Raw genomic sequence first — 26,984 nt, 5'->3', positions numbered from 1 at the left:
CTAAAAAACGAAAATCTTATAAGTTCTGAAACAGACAATATTGTACCCCCCAATACCCCTGTATTGTACCCTAATCTTAACGCCTGAGAACATGTTTTTTTCTTAAGGATGGGGAAGTAATATTCCATTCTACACCCACAACTCCCCAACTCACACACTCACATTAATGTCTAAGTACAAAACCACACACACTATGGTACCAATTCACACGCACACATTAATGTCTAAGAACAAAATGTAATAAAAGATCGAGAGCCCTTCGATTAAGCTTAGCTGTTATTTACGCACAGCATCATATTCCAAGGTCTAGACTCTGTGGCGAGCCAACGTCGTCCCCTAAACATTTGACCACTTGGCAAGCCAACTGAAATAACAAAAACTTCCGGCCACGCAATGGTCTCAGGATTCTCCTATTACTCCTATTTTTCGGGAGCTTCTCTCTCCTATTTTTCGAGAGCTTCTCTCTTAATAAACAAGACCGGAGAAGACGTTGAATGGATCGGCGTTAATAAAATTTAGCCATTGCAAGGCAATGGTGAACAACGTCCAATACGAAGCAGTGGAGAAGCTTGGCGCAGCTGGATTGAAGCTGGATATACCGCGGATAGAGACGATCAAGAAGAACAGGACAACCAAAGAGTTGGGGATACACGAGCTAAGGATGGAGGATCTCGAAACCAAAATACAGATCAACAAAATACGATGGGGAACCACGGTCCACGCGACAACTACATACACGATGCTTGGCGTTTTACTGATAATGGTATCTGCTGTGGCATGTTTCTCCAAGAGAACAACCATCTTCTCACCGGCGGACACACCACTTGCCACCTTAACACCAACCACTGCTGCAGTTGCTACGCTTGCAGCAACCATGTCCCCGCTATGGTCGGTAGTTCAGTCTGAGAAGGGAGGAGTTACCGCCTCAGCATACGCCCTCGGCGGCCCCCCGCAGAAACCCCCTCGTCAGCCAGAGACTTAAGTGTCGCCTCAGCAATTACCCTCGGCGGTCCCGGTCGAGACCCCTCTTGACAATCGGAGATTTAGACGACATCCACAAGTATTTGGTATCGAACGGCACTTGAAATGCTGGGTCGCTACAAACATCGGGGTTCACCCGATACCCCTCGACACCACAGAGCTGCATCCGCTCTAATTCCACTTTTCGGCCAGACAAATATGTAAACAAATATGTAACAGAGTTGAGAATAACTAGAGAGTAGAAATAAAGACTCATTCTGAAAATCGAAGGCAAAACGAACAGACGTTTAATTTTTCTAAATAAAATCCAATTTTAATACCAAACTCGAAGACACTGTGCAACTCCCCGCAACCTCTATCAACCCACAAGAACCTAGTTATCATAACTCACGCAACCCTCTTCATTCAACGCAAGTAGTCCAGGTCAACGCATTACACTAGACATGAATGAGCCTAAAAACTGGATAGCCATAATAGTGGCAGAAGGATTGCAGGAGCAGATTCCCGCGTTCCACGTAAATCCACCTGCAAATTTTATTGACGCGACTGACGAATCGATTAGACCGGACTTAAGACAAAATTTAAACGACCTCGATAAAGTGCCTGATGTAGTTAAGTTCTTACAAGACCATCTCCCCTTGATACTTAGCAAGGTAGGATGTATGGAACTGTCTAGGGAATCAGAAAGGGTCATGACTCAGTTCTATAGGGATGGGGTCTTGGATACCTTAGTTAGGGTTTGAGAGGAGACATACCTAAACTTCTGGGTATAAGAGAACCACAAGATTTGCCCCAAGCACTAAACTTGTGCCAGAAGCTTGAGAACCAAAATTTCAGGACAGCTCATGCCAATCATAAAAATCCGGGTCTCAGACCAGCACAAGGTTTACCGGTACCCTTATCCAGTGGAGCGACAACAACCACTTCTACACCAACAATTCTTTTATCAAGGTCCACCACGACAACAATACCAATCACCGTACTAACAATTTAGACCACAGTCATTCCCAAGAAACATAGCTGTCAATACCAGGTTTCCAACCCCACAACCTCGACCATTGGCACTTAATGGTTTAAAAACCCAAAACCCAGAACCAATGGTGGTCGACCCTAGTATCCGTTCTAGGCATATTATTTTTTGTATGAATAGACCCAGGTTCGATGTTGGTAAAAGGCCGCCTGCACCATACCAAGCAATAGGTGATAAAAGACCAAGGCACTTTAACATCCAGACACATGACAACGAAAAAATTGACATGACCGAAAGAGACTACTCTCAAATCCTGAAACAGGAAAACGCTGTGGGAGATGAGAATACACAGATAGGGAAGACGTATAAGTATCAGGCCAAACGGAAGAAGAAACCACAGATTTACATTTTTTAGAATTACCCGCTCCTGGTTGCCATACTTCGAAGCAAATGTAGGGGGCGAGAAGACATTAAAAATTCTAATTGACACGGGATCAAATAAAAACAAGAGAACGCTAGTCGAGTTCCCCGACTATCTGATACCCGTTACTCAGCTAGTAAAGGGACCAAGGAGAGACTTTAACAGTTTTTGGCGGTTTGTGGGCGTAACAGTGGGCGTGGCAACATGAATCAATTTTCTAGCTTTTGTAGTTTCTGAGATCTCAGCGTTCATACGGACGGATAGACAGACGGACGGACAGACGAACATGCCCAAATCGACTCGGCTATTGATCCTGATCAAGAATATATCTACTTTATATGGTCGGAAAAGCTTCCTTCTGCCTGTTACATACTTTCCAACGAATCTAGTATACCCTTTAAATCTACGAGTAACGGGTATAAATATTTTATGTATGCATATAAGTTAACTAAAGTTAACCGGGCGACGGCTACGACCGATCGTCCGAAGACTCGCTCCGGCCAAGCTGCTGACACAGCGTCTGGCCGGAAGCCCGTGCGTAGCCGGCAAACACTACCCGTTGGAGTGGCCGCTATGAGTTTCATATTTTGTTAGCCTTAAGTTCAGTTCGTTTTGGACATTCATAAAATAAAGAGCCATCGCTCATGAACCAACAACTCCGGCATTCTGTCGTTAATTTTATATATTGATCATAGCAATATGAGTCCCTAGGCCAGTTGCATTAAGGAAGACAGTCATCTTCCCAACGTAATCGTCATAAATCTCCAAGTGGATTTATCACCCTCTTCCCCTGTGCGAGGGACACCATCAGCCAACCGGCACATCATCGGAGACTGCAGCGAGGGATCCCCCTGTGGCCACCCCAATCTTAATTAATTGGCGCTCAACTAGCGGGAAACACGCACCCGCCCATATCATACATAATAAACAAAATAATTACAAAACATGTAAGTGGGCCCGCTGGTCAAACCCTTTACGTCTTCGATACATATTCCATAGTTCAGACCAGTATTACAATATTAAAATAAACCAGTCTGAAGTGTTTTTCAAAAATCTCAATATTGAATGTGACGACTAATAGGTGTTTGGTGTTTAATTCCAATTTTTTATCCGGTGGAGGAGATTTACCCGAAACCCCATTGTTTAATAAATAAATATTATAATATTATCACATATTTTCACTGCGAAAAAAATTTAATTAACATCATAATCCGTTGCAAACACGGCGTATAAAAAATTAATTTAATTTAATTCGCTCACAGTTTGTGTAACGGCGCATTGCTATTTCGCCGAGCAGTAAAATTTTTTTCGCATTGTGCACCCAACAGACATTATATGCTGTTACACTGCAAATTTTTTTGGTGAGACAATTAACATATTGCGGGGGCTAAATATCAGAGCCAAGGCTCTCACAATTTAATATACCAGATTTGAATTTTTATTTGACATTTAATTCGGTTTTGTATATCACATCGCTCGAGTAGGAATTCTTGGTATTAGCTTCGCAGTCCACTTTGTATCTTTTATTGTCCCCACTCCACCGCTGTGAACCCGATACGGCCGCGCATGCATTTGTATTTCAATTATTTATTCTTCGCTTCTTTGTTCGCACTTCACCTTACCAGTGTTGGTACTTGGAAAGGCGGCAACTGAGCTCACATACATAGTTGTTAAGGCGGCGGCCCCGTCCCCGCGTACTTCTTGCATTGCCAGCTGCCTTCATGGGCAAAATAGCTGAGCGGGCATTGCATACCAGTGCAGTTTAACTTAAGCACATATGAGCTCCCCGTTTACACAATATAGGGAAAATAAACGGTACGCTAGCGGCTTAGATTCCGACAGTGAAGGGCCCCCGCGCACTTCCACCCCAACACGGGCACCCGCTGACCCCCCTTCAGTTAGAACCATGGGCCCAGATCAGCTTAGGGTTGTGATTCAGGCCGCCGTTAATCATGCCTTGGCAGAAGCGGCCGGTGAAGCCATGCGCAGAGAAGAAGAAATGCGCCAAACTATACAACAGTTGGCTACCCAAATTGCAGCGGTGCAAATCGCACCCACACAAGCGGCAGCCCCTATAATCAAGGTATACCAACCCATTGATATCACGGGCAACGTCGAGTGCAACGAGCCTCTGGATGCCGTAAAATGCTTGCAAGAATTTACGGGAGCACAAGAGACATATGTCTCTTGGCGACAGGCGGCGGTAGCCGCATATTACATATTTACCAGGCGGTCGTTATAATCAGAAGTAAAAGTCGAGAAAAAGCTCACCTTGCTTACCAATAAAGCCACCATGTCGTATGAAACGGCGGCGGCAAAAATCTTATGCGACAAGTTTCGGGATGATGTGCTCCGTATATTTATTTCGGGACTCAAGCGCAGTCTTTCCGATGTCCTCTTCTCGGCGAAGCTGAAGGACATGCCAACTGCGTTGGCATTAGCTCAGGAAGTGGAATCAAACCACGAAAGGTACACCTTCGCAACATCGTTGCGAATCCTGGAGGATAGGGATAGGAAGCAATAGGAATGGCGCAAGAACGCCAACAAACGCCCTACCAAGTAAGCGGTGGAAAAAACCCACACTTTACTAAACAGGTTAAGGCTCAGGTACACTCGGCTCCGCATAACGACAGGCGTCGTGAAAACACACTAGAACCCATGGAGGTTGACCCATCTATGTCCAGGTTGAGTCAACCCACTCAGGCACAGGCCTACCAAAACGGGAAGACCGCCCACTCCGGTCGTTCACACCCTCACAAGAAACAGAGGGTTAATCACATCGCTCAGAGCGTAGATCAGGCCGAGGGCACGTACGCAACCACAGCCTCCAGCGCGGCGGACAAAGTCGACGACGACACCATTTCTGAATATGATTTAGAAGTGATTAATTTTTTAGGGGAAAATCCCTGCTGCCCGTCATCAGACGAAGAGTAGCGGGGAAAGAGATGAAGTTCCTCATCGACACGGGTGCGTCAAAAAATTTTATCCGGCCTCACAAAGGCTTAAAAGGCGTTCGCCCCGTCGATTCCCCATTCACTCCGTGGTGTTACCACGGACACGAAAAAATGCTTCGTGTCACTTTTTGATTTGAAGGCCACGTTCTTCATTTTACCTGATTTGTCTTCCTTCGACGCGATTATTGGCCTCGACCTACTTAAACAGGCAGGGGCATCGCTTTGTCTGGCCTCCGGCCACCTCAGATGGGGCAATGGAGAAGAGAAAATTGAATTCCACCCATGCCCCGACGTCAATTTTACCGAAGTGGACTGCTCAGATGCGCCACCCTTAGTCAGAAACGCGTTCTTAGAAATTCTGAAGACCTGGAAGAAGGCTTTTGCAAACCCTAACGAGGCTTTGCCCTATAACACATCGGTGGTAGCTACCATCCGAACAGTTAGTGAGGAGCCCATATTCGCAAAATTATACCCGTACCCAATGGGGGCGGCGGACTTCGTCAACAAAGAGATTGAAGATCTGCTCAAAAACGGGATAATTCAGAAGTCGGTATCCCCTTACAACAACCCGATATGGGTTGTAGATAAAAAAGGGACCGATGACCATGGCAACCGGAAAATGAGACTAGTTATCGACTTCCGCAAGCTAAACGAAAGAACAGTGCCCGATAAATACCCAATGCCAAATATTAACATGATATTGAGCAACCTAGGCAATGCGAAGTATTTCTCCACGCTGGACCTCAAGTCTGGCTATCACCAAATCATTCTTGCAGAACGCGACAGGGAAAAAACCTCTTTCTCTGTGAATGGGGGAAAATACGAATTTCGCAGACTACCGTTTGGCCTCAAAAATGCAGGCAGCATTTTTCAGAGGACAATCGACGACATCCTACGGGAACAAATCGGCAAGTTCTGCTATGTTTACGTTGACGACGTAATTATCTACTCCGAAGACGAAAACTCTCACATCAAGCACGTAGATTGGGTTCTAAAGAGCCTGCACGATGCGAACATGAGGGTATCGGTAGAAAAGTCCAGCTTTTTTAAGAAAAGTGTGAGCTTCCTTGGGTTTATAGTCACTTGTAACGGTGCTACAACAGACCCAGAAAAGGTTAAGGCTATAAAAGAATTTCCGGAACCCAAAAGTGTTTTTGAGGTACGGTCAGTTCTAGGCCTAGCCAGCTACTACAGATGTTTTATTAAGGACTTCGCGGTAATAGCAAGGCCTGTATCAGACATCCTAAAAGGGGAAAACGGAACAGTTAGTAGACACAGGTCACGAAACATTCCGGTTCAGTTCTCGGAGACGCAGCAACAAGCGTTCCAGAAACTACGAAACATCTTGGCACCCGACGACGTGATGCTAAGGTACCCCGACTACAAAAAGGCATTTGATCTAACGACAGATGCCTCGGCCCATGGCATTGGCGCTGTATTGGCCCAAGAGGGACGCCCAATAACAATGATCTCAAGGACATTGAAAGACAGGGAGGTTAACTACGCCACCAACGAGAGGGAACTCTTAGCCATAGTCTGGGCTTTGGCCAAGCTACGGCATTACCTGTATGCGGTTAAAGACATCAACATCAGCCGCTAACCTTTGCAGTATCGGAATCCAATCCGAATGCAAAGATTAAAAGGTGGAAAGCGCGCATTGATGAATCAGGGGCGCGTATTTTCTACAAACCCGGCAAAGAAAACTTGGTCGCCGATGCATTGTCACGGCAACAAATTAACGTCATGGAGGAGCAAGAAGCTCAATCGTGCGTGGCCACTATTCACAGCGAGCTCTCCTTGACGAACACTATCGAAACGACGGATAAGCCCCTAAACTGCTTTCAGAACCAGATAACTCTGGAGGAGGCACGCTTTCCGTTAAAGCGCAGCTTCGTCCTCTTTGGAAACAAGAGACGGCATGCGATTAACTTCCCCTGCAAAGAGTCATTGATTGATGAACTCGCAGATGTAATCGTTCCGAAGGGCGTAAACGCCATTCATTGTGACCTGCACACGCTGGCACTGATACAGGACGAATTGGTTCGGAGATTTCCAGCCACCAAATTTTGGCACTGCAAAAACCGTGTAACGGATATTTTTGCAGTCCCTGAGAGACGGGAAATTCTTACCGTAGAACACAATAGGGCCCACAGGTCGGCCCAAGAAAACGTTAAGCAGGTACTCTCCGAGTACTACTTTCCGAAGATGACCAAGTTGGCTACCGAAATCGTAGCAAACTGCAAAACATGCGCGAAAGCCAAATACGATAGGCACCCAAAAAAACATGAGCTAGGCGAGACTCCGATCCCCTCTCATGTGGGAGAACTACTGCACATCGATATTTTTTCTACGGATAAAAAGTATTTTCTCACTTGCATTGACAAGTTTTCGAAGTTCGCAATTGTGCAACATGTCCACTCTAGGACAATCGAAGACCTTAAACCGGCCATACTACAGATTATGAATTTTTTCCCTAGGGCTAGAGTAGTTTACTGCGATAATGAACCTTCATTAAATTCGCATACTATCTCGACCATGCTTGACAATCACTTTGGCGTTAGCATTGCCAATGCACCGCCACTCCATAGCGTGTCAAATGGGAAAGTGGAGCGCTTTCATAGCACCCTTTTGGAGCTTGCTCGTTGCCTAAAAATCGACAAGGGCATAACCGATACTGTGGAAATTATTTTGTTGGCAACCGCCAAATATAACAAGTCAATTCACTCTGTCGTTGACAAACGACCAGTTGACATCGTGCAGGAGCACCCAGATGACCCACAGACGGAAGTCCGGAACAGAATCATTAAGGCACAAAACACGCTCAGGACCAGGGAAAACGCCTCCCGACAACACAGAGTATTCGAAGTCGGCGAGAAGGTATTGGTTAAATCCAATAGAAGGCTGGGAAATAAACTCACACCCTTGTGCGAGGAGAGAGCCGTAGAAGCGGACCTGGGGACCACGGTCCTCATTAAGGGGAGGGTGGTCCACAAGGACAATCTTAAATGATATAACCGACAATGTCCTTTATGGTTTTTTATTATTCATTTTTTATATTCATTTTTTACATTATATTTTTTATCACACCTTCAAGCCATCTGGCGCACTTTATTTTTTATATTCATTAGTTATTACACCTTCAAGCCGCTTGGCGCACTTTGTTTTTTACTATAGGTTCGTAGCCACTGGCATAGTTGTTTTAGGTTTAATTTATCGGTGGTGGGAAAACCCTCTATATGCATAAAAATAGCTAAAATTTAATTTCACAGGATCGGACCAGCATTTTGCATACTCCTGTCCTTGGCGTCGGCCTACGTTACCGATTATTCACAGGCCAGGTACATCCCCGTTGTAGATGGCGAAATCCTAGTATGGGAGGAGTTTGCTTACGTCACGCACACAGCAAACCTCTCAGACAACCAACATGATAGACATGTTTCCGCTATCCCATATGAAGAAGCTTCTGAGCGTGGATACCGCCCACCTCCAGGACTTGTTAGAGTCGTTGGGTGTTCATCACAGAGTAGCTAGGAGCTTGGATTTCTTAGGATCTATGCTAAAGGTTGTAGCAGGGACACCAGATGCCAGCGACTTAGAAAAAATCAGGTTTTCCGAAATGAAATTAGTCGAGTCTAGCAATAGACAGATCCAAATTAACACCAAAATCCAAAATCAAATTAATCAACTTACCTCTACCGTCAATTCAATTTTGAGATCAGCCAAAACCTCACAAATAGACACTGGACACCTATATGAAACACTGCTTGCTAGAAACCGCATGTTGATGGCGGAATTACAAAATTTAATGCTTGCAATAACCCTAGCCAGGATTAACATTGTTAGTCCGAACATTTTAGATCACGAAGACTTAAAAACAGTTTGGCTTGAGGAACCCACCGACACACCTATAGGAGATCTTTTGTCCGTCTCGTCTGTAAAGATTTTACAGTCCCGTAACATTTTAAACTTTATCATTAAGTTCCCCAAAATTAAATTAGCCTGCAAGAAGATCACTATTTTCCCAGTTGCCCATGGTGGAACGATGTTGCAGATCATAGACAATGTCATAGCCGAATGCAGCGGAGAAGTTTACGCCATCAAAAACTGCTCCGAATCACCGAGAGCCACATTCTGCCGCCTAGCTTCAGAGAGTTCGTGCGCCAAAGAACTGCACGCCGGTGGGGTAGCACACTGCCGAGTACAAGAAAGTGACCTGCATCCGATAACCTACGTAGATGAAGGAATCATTATCATCAACGATAGGTCTGCCAAAGTGCGAGTGCACAACGGCACAGAAATCTGGACTCATGGCACACACCTCATAACCTTTGACAAACAGGCCACTATAAATGACACACTCTTCATCAACCACAATAACACCCAGAAGAGAGCTCCAGGGACAGCAAGTCTTCCCTTATTGAACATCACCGCCACCCAAGATGTCCTCAGCCTCCCGTATCTTCACCGTCTGGCCTCACCTCAGGCCAAATTAGGCAGATTATCGCTGAACTACAGACGGCCGAGGGCGGCCTTAATTCCGAGGGGGGAGTAGTTAACTAAAGTTAACCGGGCGACGGCTACGACCGATCGTCCGAAGACTCGCTCCGGCCAAACTGCTGACACAGCGTCTGGCCGGAAGCCCGTGCATAGCCGGCAAACACTACCCGTTGGAGTGGCCGCTATGAGTTTCATATTTTGTTAGCCTTAAGTTCAGATCGTTTTGGACATTCATAAAATAAAGAGCCATCGCTCATGAACCAACAACTCCGGCATTCTGTCGTTAATTTTATATATTGTTGCTTGTTTTCGCTGATGTTCACATTAACGGCCATGCACCAGTTCACTTGTTCTTTTATTTAATTGTTTTGCTGTTAGTATTTTCAATTAAGCACTTTGTGGGAAACTGGATGCAATCCTGTCCAGGGTATGGTGATGGTCCCTCCTCCACTGTACGGATCTCTTGTACATTTTCACTATCTTTAATAGAGCCAGGAAGATCAGTAAAGCAGCGATGAATTCCAGGGTATGTTGCACCCCTTCTATTTCCTGCTTGTGGTCGAAAACCTCCACGGTGTTTATCACATTTGTTGTGTTGTCGGACTCCTTGCCGCCCATCCTGAGAGTTTCGTGGAACTATGGTCTTCCTTCAAAGTGTGTTCCTTGTTAGTCCTGTTATTTTTTTAGAGGATGATTGCGTCCTTGCTCCTTGACATTTTTCTTCGCGACTGGAGTTATCCTTGAGTCTTCCCGGCTATATACTGACGGATAATTGCCTGGGTATTTGACATACGGATGATTACCCGTATTGACTACGAGTGTTTTCATAGGAACTGACTGACTGTCTAATCTGTGGGCCATGATCTTTTTATACCGGCCTAGAGCTTTTTCTTTTTCTTTGGTCTATGCTAAGTGTTATCACCTAGGAATCATACTTCTCACTTTCCCCTATTTTGAAGTGTGCTCGGAACTGGTGTTGATTTCCTTTTCTTTCTGCAATCTTATTGCGGCCGCTGACCGGGTCATCGAAGACTCGTTTCCCCCTTCCCCTGCTTTTAGATTCTGGTTTTGAATCTTCAAAGTCTTACGATCTCACGAAAAGGGTGTACGCAACACCCTAAAGTCTAAAGTCCATATGAGAAAAGCTCGAAACCGAGGCTTGAACGTTAATCAAATCAGAGTAATTATCAGAGTTCAGTTTGAGGCCTAATTATAATCGGTCGGTGTTATTCTTAAGAATAAATATTGTAATCATCTAGTTTTTTTTAAATTAATTAACATCTTTATTTAATATTATTCAGGAACAGGTCAATTAAAGCCTTTAACCTAAATGTTGTCTTAAGTAAATAATCTCTTAATTATAAAATATAATTTGTTTTCATCTTAATATATAGGAATAGGTCAAATTTCGAGTAGTGAGGTTTCAGGTAAATAATATATTCATACTATCATCTTAGAAGCAGCCCAAAATGTCTTCTTTTGAGCCTGCGAATTGGGATAGCCCCCTGTAATCTCCGGGCGAGACGATTACGGTGGGCAGTTAGTCGATCGTTGTATCTGCTTGAGAAGAACGAGATTTGGTCTTCAACAAGGCTCAGGTTTAAATCATTGTGAAGCGTTTGGCCGCTAACGAACCAGTCACAGCCAGTGATTTGTCTTAATGTTTTGTTCTGGACGGTTTGGAATCGTTTTCGGTGGGACGCAGCCGCCACTCCCCAAATTTGGATGCCGTATCTCCAAGTAGGTGCGATAATTTGCTGATAAATCTGACGCTTGCATCTTAAAGGTAGTTTGCTTTTCTTATTTAGCATCCAGAATAGTTGGTTACGCTTTAGGTTGCACATTTTGACGACTCTGGCAATATGATCTCGGAAGGTTAGGCGTTTGTCCAGTGTGAGGCCTAGGTATTTCGCCTTAGTTGCTTGCTCTATGTCCACATTATTAATGTGTACCGCAGGAGTTGTTTTACGGCGTAACGTAAAGCAAACGTTTACGCATTTGCTTTCGTTAATTTTGATGTTGTTCGCCATGGCCCATTTCTCGAATTCGTTGAGATAAGTTTGCAGCATTTGTGACGACTCGGTCTCACTGTTCGAGGAGCTGAGAAAGCAGACGTCGTCAGCGAAGCTGGCCAGCAGCATTTTGCTGTTGTCATTGGTCATTTCATAATAGCTTGGCTTGGGGATGTCTGCTGTATAGATGGAGTAAAGTATCGGTCCTAAGACGCTTCCTTGAGGTACGCCAGCTGCAATGGCAACATTTACAGAGGTTGCGTCTCTGGACTGGACGCAAAACTCTCTGTTTGTGAGAAACGATCTGATGAGCTCAAACAGGTTGGCTGGCAGCGCTGTTTTGACTTTGGCTAGTAGTCCCGGGATCCAAACTCTATCAAATGCCTGTTGAATGTCGAGGAAGATTCCGTTGCAGTATTCTTTATGGTCATAGGCCTTCAGGATATGATTGACTACACGGTGCAGTTGCTCAATCGTACTGTGGCCAGCTCTGAATCCGAATTGGTGCATTGGGATAGTATCATTGTCTTCTAGATGTATTATAAGTCGGGAAGCTATCAGCCTTTCCATTACCTTCGATAAGGAGGGCAGGAGACTGATAGGCCGGTAGGAGCTTGGATCCTGTTCCGGCTTCCCTGGCTTTAGAATCATACTGATTCTAGCACTCTTCCATCATCTAGTAAAATAAAATATTTTTTACATATGAGTATTGCAATTATTTAATTGGCGCAGTAGGTAGGATCTGTTAAATAAAGAGATCGGCGAATAAAAACAGTGATTCTTAAATTATTTTGAGATCAGCAAAAGAATCTACGTAAAAGTGGTATTCAAGAAAAATTCCGTGTCTTCAGCAGTGTTGGGACAGGTACGCTATATTTGTACCTAGGTAAGGTACAAGGTTTTTACAAAAATAAATACCTAGGTAAGGTAAAAGGTAGCATAATATTTGTATACCTAGGTAAGGTAAAAGATACCAAAAAATGATACCTAGGTACGTACAAGTTAACTAAAGTTAACCGGGCGACGGCTACGACCGATCGTCCGAAGACTCGCTCCGGCCAAACTGCTGACACAGCGTCTGGCCGGAAGCCCGTGCATAGCCGGCAAACACTACCCGTTGGAGTGGCCGCTATGAGTTTCATATTTTGTTAGCCTTATTTTCAGTTCGTTTTGGACATTCATAAAATAAAGAGCCATCGCTCATGAACCAACAACTCCGGCATTCTGTCGTTAATTTTATATATTGATCATAGCAATCTGAGTCCCTAGGCCAGTTGCATTAAGGAAGACAGTCATCTTCCCAACGTAATCGTCATAAATCTCCAAGTGGATTTATCACCCTCTTCCCCTGTGCGAGGGACACCATCAGCCAACCGGCACATCATCGGAGACTGCAGCGAGGGATCCCCCTGTGGCCACCCGAATCTTAATTAATTTGTATACTAAAAGTTACCCCTACCCCGCAAACATGCGAAACGAGGTCGACAGGCAAATCTCGGAACTTTTAGCTGATGGCATAATTCTACCCTCAAAAAGTCCGTATAATTTCCCAATTTGGATGGTTCCAAAAAAACCGAAACCAACCGGGGAAAAGCAATATCGCCTCGTGATAGATTTTAAACGTCTGAATTCAGTGACAATATCAGACACTTATCCTATTCCGGATATAAATTCCACTTTAGCCAGCTTGGGTGAAGCTAAATACTTCACTACACTTGACTTCACGTCAGGATTTCACCAGATTCACATGAAAGAATCTGATTCGCCGAAAACTGCGTTTTCCACTTTGCACGGGAAATACAAATTCCTGCGCCTTCCTTTTGGGCTGAAGAATGCCCCTTCTATCTTTCAACGCATGATTGACGATGTGTTAAGGGAACACATTGGTAAGATTTGCTTTGTCTATATAGACGACATCATCGTCTTTAGCAAAGATAACGACAGTCACTGGGCGAACTTGCGTCTAGTCTTTAACAGTCTTAAGGAGGCAAAACTCCAGGTTAACCTAGAAAAAACCAAATTCTTATCAACTCAAGTCGAATTTCTTGGTTACTTAGTTACTTCAGAAGGTATTAAGGCCGATCAGAAAAAAGTGGACGCAATAATGAAAATGAATCCCCCTACTAATGTCAAGGAATTAAAAAGCTTCCTTGGCATGACTTCCTATTACCGAAAATTTATACGAAATTACGGAAAGGTTGCGAAACCGCTCACTAATATTACACGCGGGGAGTTCGCCAATCGACAATCTTCGTTCTTATCTGTACGGCGCTGGTTGCATCAGGATTTACACCGATCATCAACCCCTTACATTTGCGCTAGGCAACCGGAACTTCAATGCAAAATTAAAACGCTGGAAGTCCCGGATTGAGGAATACAATTGTACAATGGTTTATAAACCAGGGAAATCAAATCTGATCGCAGACGCACTTTCACGTATCCCCACGCAAATTAATCACTTAGAGTCCGACTCTGCAACAGTACACAGCGCTCTTCAAGACGCTTCACACCTGATACCGCACGTCCAGAACCCAATCAACGTTTACAGAAATCAGCTGATCTTCGATGAAACGGTCTCCGAATACGGGTGTGACCAACCACATGCTGGTTATGTCCGCCACACAATCCTTATCAACTCTCAGACGAGAATTAAACTCAATACCCTTTTGAAGGAATACCTGAAGCCACTAATTATCAATGGGGTTAAAATTCCCGACGACCTCTTGCAAGATTTCCAGACCTGTTTCTCCACTAACTTTAATGGTTATAAAATTCGTATAACACAAAGGTTAGTGTCGGATTTGAATGACAGCGAAGAAATTTGCGAGGTCATCGAGAAAGAACACCGCCGGGCCCACAGGGGCCCAGCGGAGGTAAGAATTCAACTCCTGGAAAAATTTTACTTTCCACGAATGGCCAGTACCATACATGCTCAAGTGTTGTAAAACATTCAAATACGACCGCCACCCGAACAAACCAGATTTGCAACCAACCCCCGTCCCGAACTATCCATGTAAAATACTGCACATTGATGTATTCACCTTAGAGAAAAAATTTATTTGAGCTGTATCGATAAATTTACTAAATTTGCTAAACTTTTCCCGCTGGAATCCAAATCGGCTATCCATCTGCGAGAAAAGTTATTGGAGGCCATTCATTATTTCACTATGCCTAGGGTTATAGTCTCTGATAATGAAAAAGGTCTTCTCTGTCCTACTGTTTTGAATTACCTTAGAGCCCTGCAGATCGAACTCTACTATACGCCAACTCAGAAGAGCGAGGTGAACGGCCAGGTGGAGAGGTTCCACTCCACATTTCTAGAAATCTATCGATGCCTGAAAACCGAATATCCCACTTTCAAAAGCACAGAATTGGTACCCATCACAGTAGATCGGTACAACAATTCCGTGCACTCGGTAACAAATAGGAAACCGGTAGATATTTTCTTCGATCGTACTTCCCGAATTAATTATCAGGGTTTGTCAGATTTCAAACGACAGATCAGGGAAGATATAAGGGGCCTTATTGAGCATAAACAAGCCTTGGTCATTAGCGGCCGTAATAAGAAAAGGCATCGACCCCTCGAGTATAACGAGGGTGAGAAAGTCTTTATCAAGAACAAACAGATTAAGACAAAGGAAAAGCCGAAGTTCAAGGCCGAGGTGGTCCAGGAGGATAGGACGGTGACACTTAGGACGAAATCCGGAAAGATTTTCCAGAAACTGATTATGTAACTTATATACACAGTATGAAAAAAGTGAAATAACACCCAATTTATTTATTTTCTTAAAATAATGTTGAATATTGAAGGGCTATTCATGATAATAAATTACAACAACTCCATTTCACACACGGACACTAAAGTATTCACAATATAAATTATTCACATAACTGGCTTACATGTATAAATCCGAAGATTAAGGAAAGGGTAAAGAACGAAAAAATCAAAAAAATTTAGTTTGCTAATACAGACAGACAGGAAACGGATCCATTACAGATATAGAACACGGTATTTAGGAAGGAGAACAAACGAGATAAACTCAATCCGAGGTTCTTAAAACACAAGGTGCTGGAGGATAACAATTTAACCATAACAACAACCAAACCTCAGAAAATCCACAAAGAAAAAATCTGACGGATTAATAAACCAAATGAATAACATTAATTATTGCAGGGGCCGAAGAGAACAAGTTTGAAGTCATACCGTTGAAAGGGAATAAACCGTTGGCTCAAATACAACTGGGAGCAGCAAGGGTAATTCAGACACACAAGACATTTATTCATATTGTAAGGTTACAGGAATATCATAAACGATAGAGAGAATGGAAAATACACTTAGGGAGATTGTGGAAGAAGCCGAAACCAGAGACCTAGTTAAATCACTGCAGAACAAACTGCAGATGATAAAAACAAGATTAGAAAGCATATGTCCCATGGATTAGGATCAGTTATTAAATCGGTAACAGGAAATTTAGATGCGGAAGACGCAATAAGATTAGAGGAAGAAATAAGGAAAATGAAAGAAGAGGAAGGGAGACTAAGAGAAAGCATGAGTTCGCAGGAAAAGACAAGTAGCAAGGTGAGCATTATGTTCAGAAATTAGAAAATATATATAAATGAAGAGCAAAGTAGGGTAAATACATTCATAAGTAATTATTGAAACGGAATAAGCAAGACATTTATTGAGGAAGACACAAGGATTTATAGATAAGAATACATCGATAGAATTTCATTAACGATTGATATGCTAGGGTTAAACTTAAATGATGTTGTTCGACAGGCAAGAAGCAAGTAAATGTATGCAAAAGCTAGAAGGTCAGGGTGTACATTTAATTTCAGAGGAACCACATGTATTAAATTCTTCGTTGCGAAGAATAATAGCACTCCCAATGAATAACACAGAATTTGTAATAACACCAAATTATTTGGCGATTCATGAAGACGAAATGTATTATTATAAGGGAAAATGTCAGTTTATAAGGAATATATATAGTAACGTATCCATTCTACACAACTCCCCAACTTACACACTCAAGTTAATGTCTAAGTACAAAACCACACACACTATTGTAACAATTCACACGCACCCATTAATGTCTAAGAACAAAATGTAATAAAAGATCGAGAGCCCTTCGATTAAGCTTAGCTGTTATTTACGCACAGCATCATATTCCAAGGTCTAGACTCTGTGGCGAGCCAACGTCGTCCCCTAAACATTTGACCACTTGGCGAGCCAACTGAAATAAAAAAAACTTCGGCCCACGCAATGGTCTCAGGATTCTCCTATTACTCCTATTTTTCGGGAGCTTCTCTCTCCTATTTTTCGAGAGCTTCTCTCTTAATAAACATTTAAAACATAATTTTCTTAAACTTCGCTCTTAAGCTATCCCAATATGCCCAATATGAACCACGCGAATCGGCGCTAAAAGTGAACATAAAATCGTAATACAATTAACTTTTTATCCGCAAAAGAACTACGTATAATCGGTGGTTGACACTCAATTGTCAAACCTACTGTATACGATTGATAAAAGTGTAAAAACAAAAACCCCATAATAACTCAAAAGAACTAGTCAAACCTACCGCATACAGTTAACAAAAAGTTAAAACAGTGCAGTTCACTTAAGACATAAATCTCAGTCTGTGAATAAAAACAGTAGCCCACTAAAATCAAAAGTGCGACCGCTACTATTGTGTAAAGCAACAAGAACAAAAACAGAAACTAACTAAAATGGCGCTACCAGCAGAAAATCTTTCTCAATTACTTCGGCAAATACGCCAAGTACCACCCATCAAAACTCAGCTCGTTCATCAGACGAATGGAATACCTGTTGAACCTATACCCTGTAAACGACGTTCGACAGAAGGCGATCATATTTGGAGCCATCGAACTTCAGATCACTGGAGATGCAGAAAAAGTCTCCCTATTCGGAATGCATAATGATTGGCCAACTCTAAGGGATGCCTTAATCACGGAATTTAAGACGCAGACACTCCTGGGGGAACTACTAGGAAGATTGTACCGCACACCTTTCAAAGGTAACTTACGTCTATTTTGCGAACAGTTAGAAGATAAATCAAATGTAATCATAAATTAGTTAGCATTAGAAAATGACAGAACCAATATTACAGTTTATACACAAGCAATGGCAGCCACTATAAAAAATACAATTCAACGATCACTCCCCGATAGGCTGTTCATGACCCTATCTAGGCATGACATTTTAACTATCCAAAAATTAAGACAAACTGCCCAACAAGAAGGTCTCTACGAAGACCCAGTCTCAAAAACATCCAATAGTCACCCAAGATTAAACCCAAATTCACATAAACATACACACTTTAAACAAACTAAAAACACCCATCCCAACCAACGATTCGTTCCCCCTTTTATTCCATTAACAAACCCTACACAGATCCAAAATACTAACTCAAGACCAGCCGAAATAAGCCCGAGGCTAGCAAGGGAACTTACACAAAAACTAAATACAGGTAGAATTCAAAATCATTTAAATTTTCAACAACGAAATACTAGTGCACCAAACCCTCCTACCAAAAGACAGAGAGAAAATGCTAGTCCTCAATACAGAATGGACACAGGATGCGAAAATTTTCTTCAGACAGCCTCGGAATCAGAAAGCGATTCAGAGGAGGTGGAAACCCATTTCCTTAGTAGACACTGGTTCGTCATAATGAAACAAAATTTCTTTAATTTCCCAATCAAACCTTCTGAAGTAAAAGTCCACACTATAAATGGCGTTATAACATTGATCCAAAGTGTTTCATTGCAGTCAAGCAAAGTTTGTCCCACTAATTAAATATTTTATATTCACAATTTTTCAGAAAAATATGATTTACTGTTATGCAGTAAAACCAAATAAGTCAAAGAACATCAATGATTGCCCCAGACCGTCTAATTCAGAAGAGACCAAGATTACCTATGAGTATCCCAAGCCTTCAAAATCTGAAGAAAACCCTCTTATTACCCCTTACATAGAAGAAGCTCTTCTAGTAACATCCTCTAACTACGCCTTAGACAACGAGCTAAGAGAATCCAACGTATTCAGATTATAATATCTGAATACAGAAGAAAGGGAACAACTTTCCCACGTTCTGCTTGAATACAATGATATTCAGTACAAAGAAGGTGAAAAGTTGACTTTCACAAGTACGATCAAACATTCTATTCATACAAAACACGAAGACTCTATCTATAAAAAACCATATAAGTACCCCCATGCATTTGATCAAGAAGTCAACAAACAAATTAACGAAATGATAGAATCTAAATCTCCCTATTGTTCTCCAATTTGGATCGTGCCAAAGAAAAGCGATGCTTCTGGAAACCAAAATTTCGATTAGTCATAGACTATCGTAGTCTCAACGAGATAACCATTGACGACAAATTCCCTATTCCCGTAATGGATGAAATATTAGACAAGCTTGGACGCTGTCAATACTTATAACCATCTAGCTAAAGGTTTCCATCAAATCCAAATGGACCAACATTTAATACCCAAAACAGCATTCTCAACAAAACATGGACATTATGAATATACTCGTATGCCCTTTGGTCAACATTTCAACGCTGCATGAACAATCTTTTAGAAGATTTAATTTATAAAGATTGTTTAGTTTACTTAGATGATATTATCATTTATTCAACTTCATTGTAGGAACATATAATGTCATTAAAAAGGGTATTTAATAAGCTGCGATCAGCTAATCTAAAATTGCAACTCGATAAATGTGAATTTCTGAAGAAATAAACAGAATTTCTCGGTCACATTATCTCGACAGACGGTATAAAACCAAACCCTAACAAAATAAATGCAATTGTTAATTTCCCTATTCCTAAAACCACAGAAGGAATAAAATCTTTCCTTGGACTATGCGGATTTTACCGTAAGTTCATTCCCAATTTTGCAAAAATAGCAAAACCTATGACTCTCAAACTATAAAAAAGGAGTAGTAATTAACACAAAAGATAATTATTCTATGTCCGCCTTCGAAGAACTAAATGTACTCATCACGTCCGATCACGTGCGAGTAATATAGCCATAGGTGCTGTATTATCCCAAGAACATAAACCCATCTGCTATGCAAGCAGATCTTTAAATGAACACGAACTTAACTATTCGGCAATAGAAAAAGAGCTATTAGCCATAGTATGGGCAACAAAATATTTCAGGTCCTACCTATTCGGTAGAAAGTTCGACATATTAAGCGATTATAGGCCACTTGTATGGTTAAGTAACATAAAAAACCCCAATATGAAATTAAAGATATGGAAGATAAAACAACGATTACGATTATAAGATTCAATATCTACCCGGTAAAGAAAACCACGTCGCTGACGTCGCTCTATCTAGAGTCCAAATACAAGAAAACTTCTTAGGAGAAGATGACCCAGTTTCCGTTCCCACAGCAGCTCCTGTACATAGTGCACCAGAAGACAACCAAAGTCACATCTCAATAACAGAAAGACCTCTTAGTTATTATAACAGACAACTCGAATTCATAAAAGACGATTTTGACGACGTCCAGATAATAAAATATTTCCATAAGTCAGAATAAAAATCAGTTATAAAGAAATGACTGATACCCTTGCCAAAGATCTAATTAAAGAATACTTCTGCACTAAAAAAAGTGTTATTTACTTCCCTAACGAAATCGACTTTTAAATCTTTCAAAATGCGTATATTCAAATGATAAGTCCCTATAGTTTCATTTAAACTATGAAAACCAGTAATAAATTAATAGACATTCAAACATACGCCCAATTCAAAGAAATCATTCTCAAAACACATAAAGAATTATTACACCCTGGTATAGAGAAACTCACGCTTCAGTTAAAAGAACTTTATTATTACCCTGATTATCAAAAACCTATCCCATATATCATAAACGAATGTGAAATCTGTAACATCGCCAAAACTGAACATAGAAACACAAAATTAACTCTCGAAATAACCCCAGAAACCTTCAATCCCAGAGACAAGTATGTCATGGATTTTTACTTAATAAACAAAAAACAATCATGTATTGACATTTATTCAACGATGTGGGTAAACCTACAGAAATAAAAGCCGACAAAGACTCCGCTTTCATGTGCGCTGCACTTAAACTCTGGTTAGAATCAGAAGGAGTGACTCTCAATATAACAAGTAAAAATGAAATTTTTCTGACATCGAGCGATTTCATAAAACTGTTAATGAAAAATTAAGAATAATAACAAGCGAAAATGAACCCGAAAACCAATTCACGAAATTCGAAAATATTCTTTACATATAGAATCATAAAACAAAGCATAATACAACCTGTCGAGCTCCAGCTGACATCTTCATTTTTGCAGGAACTCCTGCTTATGACACTCAACCAAATAAAATAAACAAAATTGACAAACTCAATGAAAATAGACAAGACTTTAACGTAGACACAAACTCAATGAAAATAGACAAGACTTTAACATAGACACAAACTTCAGAGAATCCCCTCTAGTTAGATCAAAAACAACTAACCCATTCAAAAAGACAGGAAATTAAAGACAAATAGATAATAAACATTTCGAAGAAACAAATAGAGGTAGAAAGATAATACATGTTAATAAAACAAACAAACACCAGCCCCATCGAAACGCATCCGCTCCACTTCCATTTTAGCCCGGTCAGCAGATTATTATAAGAAACCAAATGTAGAAGGCAAATGAAAAGCTTGGAAATAAAATAAGATTCATTGAGAATTCAGAACTTAACAACCACAGACGTTTATTTGGGAACGGTTCTATCCACCTTAACTAGGAACTACTCATCAAATCTCCCGCACAATAAAACTAAGTTCGTGTTAAGGCTAGAAATATTCTGCACAGTGACGGTTATAACCTTTCGAGATCGAGGCAGACTTCCGGCTACACAAAAAAAATTTTCCGGGTTACGCAAAACAAAAAAAAAAAAAAATTTTATTAAAACTACCACCCCGGCATTAATAGATCATGCTCTGAGTTGTAAGGTACGACCGCAGCTCGCCCTTCAACTGAAGTGTGTGTTACCGGATCCCAAGTAGCCAAAGAGTAAAAAGGAGTAAGTCTGGACCAACGGGAAGGATGAAGATCAACACCTTAATGTAAGATAAGATTAAAATATATAGACATTTTTTAAACAAATATTAAGAATCTTGAATACAAAAATAGAAGAGAAAAAAATACCGAACTTACAACAGACAAATTGCTGTAGAAAAAAAAAAAAGCTTATTTTCCACCCTCAAAGAAAATATAAAACAAAAAAACATTTATCAAATTCAAAATCAATATGTAAAAGTAAACTCTAACATAAAGTGAATTAGGAAAAAAAAAAATTTTAAAGAAAATTGTTATCTTGTTTTGTGAAGAGTAGAAATTTATTATGTCAAACCCTAATAACCTAGTTAGACCCCCCATCTTAAACGCGAGTTACCGCCTCAGCATACGCCCTCGGCGGCCCCCCGCAGAAACCCCCTCGTCAGCCAGAGACTTAAGTGTCGCCTCAGCAATTACCCTCGGCGGTCCCCGTCGAGACCCCTCTTGACAATCGGAGATTTAGACGACATCCACAAGTATTTGGTATCGAACGGCACTTGAAATGCTGGGTCGCTACAAACATCGGGGTTCACCCATACCCCTCGACACCACAGAGCTGCATCCGCTCTAATTCCACTTTTCGGCCAGACAAATATGTAAACAAATATGTAACAGAGTTGAGAATAACTAGAGAGTAGAAATAAAGACTCATTCTGAAAATCGAAGGCAAAACGAACAGACGTTTAATTTTTCTAAATAAAATCCAATTTTAATACCAAACTCGAAGACACTCTGCAACTCCCCGCAACCTCTATCAACCCACAAGAACCTAGTTATCATAACTCACGCAACCCTCTTCATTCAACGCGAGTAGTCCAGGTCAACGCATTACACTAGACATGAATGAGCCTAAAAACTGGATAGCCATAATAGTGGCAGAAGGATTGCAGGAGCAGATTCCCGCGTTCCACGTAAATCCACCTGCAAATTTTATTGACGCGACTGACGAATCGATTAGACCGGACTTAAGACAAAATTTAAACGACCTCGATAAAGTGCCTGATGTAGTTAAGTTCTTACAAGACCATCTCCCCTTGATACTTAGCAAGGTAGGATGTATGGAACTGTCTAGGGAATCAGAAAGGGTCATGACTCAGTTCTATAGGGATGGGGTCTTGGATACCTTTGTTAGGGTTTGAGAGGAGACATACCTAAACTTCTGGGTATAAGAGAACCACAAGATTTGCCCCAAGCACTAAACTTGTGCCAGAAGCTTGAGAACCAAAATTTCAGGACAGCTCATGCCAATCATAACAAGAGAGAACGCTATAGTCGAGTTCCCCGACTATCTGATACCCGTTACTCAGCTAGTAGAAGTGCAGGTTTGTGGGCGTTAGAGTGGGCGTGGCAAAAAGTTTTTTGGCAAATCGATAGAAATTTAGACGACTAATACAAAAATGAAAAAATATCTAAACATTTTTCGAAAGTGTGGGCGTGGCAGCTTTGGGCGGTTTGTGGGCGTTAGAGTGGGCGTGGCAAAACGGTTTTTGGCAAATTGATAGAAATTTACAAGACCAATACAAAAATGAAAAAATATCAAAACATTTTTCAAAAGTGTGGGCGTGGCAGTATTGGGCGGTTTGTGGGCGTTAGAGTGGGCGTGGCAACATGAATCGATAAACTTGCGCTGCGTCTATGTCTCTGGAGTCTGTATGCCCAATCTAAACTTTCTAGCTTTTGTAGTTCCTGAGATCTCAGCGTTCATACGGACGGACAGACAGACAGACGGACAGACGGACAGACGGACAGACAGACGGACGGACAGACGGACATGGCCAGATCGACTCGACTATTGATCCTGATCAAGAATATATATACTTTATATGGTCGGAAACGCTTCCTTCTGCCTGTTACATACTTTTCAACGAATCTAGTATACCCTTTTACTCTACGAGTAACGGGTATAAAAATCCGGGTCTCAGACCAGCTGTAATGTGCACACATATCGAATAAGCACTGTATCAAATCAGAACATTGGGAACAATCACATTGTAGCACTTTTGCAACAATGTTTATGTAAGACTTTTCAGTTCCCAGGCATATCTTGAGTGCTCAGCAATCTGACCACACAAGAATGCTATTCAGACCAGAAGTGCAGAGTCGGCATAATTAGCATGCGCGACTGCTCGATCTTTATGTGCACATGACTCTCTTAGACAGCGGCGCTCTCGCTGCCAAAGTTAAGTACATAAGAGCAAAGCAACGTCTCTGCCGACGGCCTCTCTGCCGGCGCAGACGGATTGCATTTGGCTAGCTTGGACTCTTCAAGACCAAGTACAAGGCAGTCGTAAAAGAGTCGTCAAAGAGCCTTCAACATGTCCTAATTGAATATTAATGAGTCTTAACAGAAGTTACAATTTTACTGATATCATACTGAATCTCTATTTCAATAAAAGTAATATAAAGAACACAAAAATGCATTACAATTATTACATGGCGACCGTGACAGGGTCACTTAAGCCTGTAAAACAATAATAAAAAGAAATATATAAAAGTTAAAATGTGAACAATGTAAAACAACAATAAAAAGAAATATATAAAAGTTAAAATGCGAACAGTGACCATTAAAAAATAAAATTGTGACAATTGATCAAGCCCAGACGACAACAGAAGCCGCAAACTGGAGGACTCTGCTCCTATCGAGCAAAGGGACGCACCTACTCTACAAGAGGCACTAGAGGTGTGTCCAAACGATGGACCACGCCCACTCACAATAGCTGAGTATAGGGCAAGAAGACAGCCGAAACCAAAAATAAAGAAGAAAAGAAGCGGCAAAAGGATCAAGCTTCTTCAACAACGGAGATTAATAAAGGACCTAATAAAGACGGCAACTACGGAGGAAGAGAAAACTAACCAAACCAAAAATCTGGAAGCGATTGAAGCCAAATTGTGCAGTGGTGCGCAATAACGCAGTTGAGGCTGTATTTAATACCAATGCCCCAATCTGCCTTAATATTAAGAATAAATACCTCAAGCCGATGCGTGAAAACGCTGCTTGAAAAATACTAATCTCTGTTAGGCTTTTACTAAAAACATGTGTACGGTATTGAATTATATAGAGCAAAACATTGTAAACCGTACACATGCCCTCTAACTAACTTTTTCTTGGACAGACATACGTGTAGGAAGAAATTATAGCAATATACAATTTTTAATCAAAATTTAATAAATAAAAATAAATAATAATAATCGTTCAATTAACAACTATGGGTTGGTTCGGATCTGACGATAGTCAGACCAAAGACAACACGGCTAATGTCGTGAACAACGTCAAAATTGTAGATCACACAGAAGATATTCAAGCACTGTGGGTTTTACTCCTAATTTTGACAATTACAAGTGTGGCCCAGTTCCTTCTGACGTTGTACATAAAACACAACAAAATATTAAAAAGAAGATATATGAGTAGGGCGAATAATCTAGACAGGGTTTAAAAAAAAAAATATATTTTAAAGAATGAGTATATAAATATATACTAACAAGTAGGAATATATAAAATAGTATGGAATGGAACGAGTTATGTAAAAACATAACAAGAATAAGAAACGAATTTGAAAAATCTCATAAATGTTTGTCACAAAATAGACCTATTTTAGGACCGACAATAAAGAAACATGCAAATATTCTGGTAAATTCCTTCAACGAAGCACGAATACTTGTGTATGATAACAAGGAAAGACTAAATCCAGATCATTGGTCTCAGGTATCGAAAGTTCTCATAAAACTTAGATCGAACTTGTTATCTGTAAAATTGAAACTTGGTTTGGATATATCAATACCAACCATTTTAAATTCGCCAATAAAAATAGAATCGGACGAACAAACAGAAACAGAAATAGAAGACGAAGATTTAAACAACTTAACAATTCCAGCTATATTAACACTAGCTGAATTGACGGAGGAAGAATTGGCTGAGTCAGACATAGAAGAAACAGAAACAAAATCTGTCATCATGGTGGACGAAGCAGCTGCCCAGAGGGCATACATAAAAGACATTTCAACGGCGATTCCGGAATTTGACGGTAAAAAGATCAATTTGCGTAGATTTATCACGGCAATCAAGTTGGTTAACCTGACTAAGGGACCACATGAAGCTATTGCCATTGAAGTGATTAAATCAAAAATAATCGGAACAACACTCTATAGAGTACAGAATGAAGTTACAATTGATGCCATAATCAGGAAATTAGAAGAAGTGGTCGTAGGAGAAACAACGGACGTAGTAAGAGCAAAAATGGCAAATGTTTACCAAAAAGGTAAAACAGCCACACAATTTACAAATGAAATTGAAAACCTACGCAAGTCTCTTGAATCTTCATATATAGATGAAGGATTGCAACCAGAACATGCTATCAAATTTAGCACAAAGGAAGCAATCAATACAATGACAAAGAATTGCGATCATGGAAAACTGAAAACAATCCTAGAGGCAGGAACATTTAAGACAATGGACGAAGCAATAAGTAAATACATCCATTGCAGCACTGAGATGACAGGAAGTGCAAGTTCCGTTTTGTTTTACAAGAGAGGACAAGGAAGTTACACCAGAGGTAACTACCGAGGACGAGGAAATGGTCGAGGTGGTAATAATAGAAATAATTATAACCAGAACACCGGCCAATACAACAACTTTAATAATTATAACAATAGCAATGGCAGAGGACGAGGAGGATATAGAGAATATAACTACCAGAACAGAGGCGGTGGTAACTATAACAACCAAAACCGCAATTTCTCAAGTTATAGCCAAAATGGTAATGTCAGACATGCACAAGGCACGTCGGAAAACCAGCAGGCTTCCTTAGGGCATCAAGAACAGTAAAACAAAAGGTTCATACCATCAATCTTAATCTAAATATTTTCATTAAAGTAAAAAATGAACACACAAATAAGATACTTACATTTCTAGTAGACACAGGCGCCGATATATCAGTCATTAAAGAAAACTCAGATGAACTTTTGAATCTTGATCATAATAATATAACACAAATTACAGGAATTGGAAAGGGTTCAATAAATTCAATAGGTTTAACAC

The sequence above is a fragment of the Drosophila santomea genome, chromosome X (assembly GCF_016746245.2).
Source record: "Drosophila santomea strain STO CAGO 1482 chromosome X, Prin_Dsan_1.1, whole genome shotgun sequence".
Classification (NCBI taxonomy): domain Eukaryota; kingdom Metazoa; phylum Arthropoda; class Insecta; order Diptera; family Drosophilidae; genus Drosophila; species Drosophila santomea.
This window is presented reverse-complemented; position numbering follows the sequence as displayed.